Genomic DNA, 3,525 nt, shown 5'->3' on the forward strand with positions numbered 1-3,525 from the left:
GGCGCTCAGTCACAATCAATTTTAATGTAACTGTAACACTGCAACAACGTGTTCATAAACGTAAGGTATTTTGTTTAGGGAACCGGTTTATTGAACTTAAAGTCACATACGAGTAAACAAGGATCAAATATATCGGGAATGAATCGAAACAAAGTCCAAATAATAAATGTGATTTTAAAAACCGAATTGCGAAAGACAAGATGGGAGATAAAATGCAATCTGAGCAAAACACACTACTTTAGAGCCGTTGGTAAACTTTAAAAAATCAACTATTTCCCGAATAATGCCAGAAGACAGTTATGAGAAAAAGGAAAAATGGAAGAACCACGTCACGACTGACATTCTCATGTTTCTGATTTGTGACGTGAGGCTAACAGCACACATAACATTGTTTGTTCACCCACATTCACCCGACGACCAGTTTTCCAAATTTCTTGCGAAAGAGATTTCATTTGGATCGAGAAGTTTTACGACATTAGAAACACATATAAAATGAGGCGTTTTACAGTCCGTGTACTGGAAGCGTGGTTTGAATAAGGTTGAGAGAGGACGGAGAGACAAAGACGGTCACGATCCTCTAGAGTTTTTATAAAAAGACTACCCCACGTCCTCTATAGTTTTAACACCATTATTATGGCATATGATGATGTATGATAATTGACCCCTCGAAAGTTCGAGTCATTTTGCCGAAATACACTTCTCTTTTAAAGATAAGTGTCTTACGGACCCCCCCCCCCCCCTTTACTCCTTCCTTATCGACACATCTTAGATCTTTTAGGTGTCGAGCTTCAACCCTTTCTGTGAGGGCCAAATCCGCTGAGAGGGATATAATGTCTCAGTAGAAAGCGACAAAAACGTCTCTCCTCAAGAGACTGAAACTTAAGTCTTTTACGTGCGACGATTTTGAAAAAATGGGCCTAACTGCAACACCACATTATACGCCAGTGGCAAATGGTAAAATGGTATAGTTTGAACGCGCCTATCAAAACTATTAGGTTTTTTTTAAGAGGCGGGACCTCCAAATTTAACGTCCATCTCCGAAAAGACCGAACCAAGTGGGACATTTGTGTAAAGTGCCTTTCCCAAGGACGCAACGTCGGACCGAGCTGAGGCTCGATCCCCGAGCCCGCAATCTCATGATTACGAGCCCGGTAGCCTGAACGCTGGACTACCGAAGACGGTAGTGGCAGGAGTACGCATGTGGGATCCAAATGAACATGCAAAAGAGGCTTAGACTCGAGGCTTAAAATAACACACGAATCAATTGCCAGGATCAAAGTCATATTTCTATTTCGTTGTTATTTTTGTTGTTTTGTTAGTTTATTTCTTGGTTTGTTGTATTTTGTTTGTTTGTTTTCTGTTTGTTTCATTTTGTTTCAGTTTTAAAAAGTTTAATCTTTTTTTTGTTTTGTAAGTTTGTTCCTTGCTTTTTTTGTTGTTGCTCTGTTTGTTTTCTGTTTGTTTTATTTTGTTTTAGTGTATTTTTAAGCGGTAAGACGGCTTGCCGTCGCACACAGAAGACATGAGCTCGAGTCCTATGTTGGGATAATTTTATCGAGATTCTCGATCTTTCTGTTAAGATGTCTCCCTCTCAGCCAGGGCTGGCGGATTCGAAACCCTCCTCCTCGTAAATGATTCGAATTGTGTCTTTTACCTTAGAAAAAAGCCCCCATAAGACTGGCCTGGGTATTTGAGACCGTGGTTCTGATTCGCAACAGAATGATCTTGAAAACTTGGGTTCCTTGAATAGTTTCCACGGTTTTCCTCTCACTTGGTTAGTTCCTGTCGGACAAGAGTGTCGACTACTGGGTGCGGGTTACGGATGGGATCAGGTCGGGGGCGATCGCCCCACTCGTCGCATTTGTTTTTGAGCCGCGATCGGCTTGTGCTACAATAGCCGCTTTACGCTCTCAATCTGGCTAGCAAACCACCTCGACCGGACCCGACCCCCAATGGGCACCCCGTATATCAAAGATGCTGCCGTTCTAACGATAGAGCTAAGTCTTAATACCGTATTGCATTACATCGTTCTTAAACCAGTGGATGGCTGGTGAGAACCCTTTAGTGTGGTTTCGTTCTTTTTTTTCTTCTGACAAACATTTATCGTCCTTATGTCTACCCGACGATCAGTTTTCCAAAATTCTCGCTAAAGAGATTTCATTTGGAACACGTGTGTGCACGTGTATGTGCGCGCGTGTGTGTGTATTTGGTGAGTATGTGCGCGAGTGTGTGTGTATTTGTGTGTGTATGTGAGCGAGTGTGTGTGTGTGTGTGTGTGTGTGTGTGTGTGTGTGTGTGTGTGTGTCTGTGTGTGTATGTGGGTGTTATGTGTTTTTTTTTTCAAACCTGGAATTCGCCTGCACATCTTTTAATCATTTTTCTTACTACAGATTCTAGAGATGGGCTCCGCGCCAGAGACCGGAAGACAAACACAGCAGCGGGAGATGTGAGGGAAGTTTGCTGAGCTTGGGGGCCACATTTCACTATCCAGGTATCATCCACAGACCCTCGGGTTGTCCCAGCAAACAGTCCGGACAGACCGCTACCATGACGCTACATCCCCAGGCCGCTGTTACGGCCGTTTTGAGCAAACTCTGTCGTATTCCTGTGTGGATCTGTCTGTTGGCCGTCCTTGAATTCACAGGTAAGGGGAAGAGCGCACTCGTTGTTGAGTAACCAGCGACTGTTGGATCTGTACAATTTTTCACCGGCCTTGCATTTGTGTCTTTGCTGTGTTGATTGTCTGTTTGTCCGGTTACAATAAATATTCGTAAGTTAATGAGAGAGGACAAGGTTACACTACACGTTTTCAATACCAAAATTAAATCCCCCCCCCCCCCTCCAAAAAAACCGACCCCCCAAAAAAAACCAAAAACAACAACAAACCCATAACATAACCGAATACCTCTCTAAATGGTACATTTCTTTTGCTTGTGGTGTCAATTAGGACTTGCAGAATTGATACGCTTCTTTCCTTTTTTTCTCTACTACTTTGTTCTAACACACTCGGATTCTTTAAGGGAAAAGGAGGAGAGGGGAGGAAAGTTTCGATGAGAGCTTAACATCGAGCACATCATACACACACACACACACACACACACACACACACACACACACACACACACACACTCACACACACACACACACACACACACATTTCCTTTCTTCGTTTGCCTCAGACGCTTTTGAACTTGAATCTTTATTTTCCTGCTGCGGGGAATTTTTAGTTGCTTTACATGAAAGGAAACATACATGTAGCTACACACAGCATTTAAATTGTATTTTATTTTCATACAAGAATTTCAATATGAAGAGAAAATTAAATACTGACAATAATACAGCATGTCACATCAAATGCATATCTCAAGCTACAGGCAGGAATTTCTTACTAAAATTTCAATGTGAAGAGAAAAATAAACACTAAAAATAATGCAACATGTCCCATCAGATGCGTATTGCAAACCGCTTTCAGGAATTTATCAGGCTAGTGAATATAAAATGACTGAAAACATGCGGTAAACACCG

The 3,525-nt window shown here is 42.1% G+C and overlaps 1 long non-coding RNA gene across 1 annotated transcript in view; it reads left to right on the top strand.

Annotated features, from left to right (window-relative positions):
* LOC118477318 overlaps positions 1-2,821 on the top strand; it is an 18,084-nt gene extending 15,263 nt beyond the window's left edge. The window contains exon 2 of the long non-coding RNA XR_004858284.1: positions 2,391-2,821. This is a non-coding gene — a long non-coding RNA (uncharacterized LOC118477318). The remainder of the gene's footprint in view (positions 1-2,390) is intronic.
* The last annotated feature ends 704 nt before the right edge of the window (positions 2,822-3,525 follow it).

This window comes from Aplysia californica, unplaced genomic scaffold, assembly GCF_000002075.1.
Source record: "Aplysia californica isolate F4 #8 unplaced genomic scaffold, AplCal3.0 scaffold00063, whole genome shotgun sequence".
In the NCBI taxonomy this organism is placed as follows: domain Eukaryota; kingdom Metazoa; phylum Mollusca; class Gastropoda; order Aplysiida; family Aplysiidae; genus Aplysia; species Aplysia californica.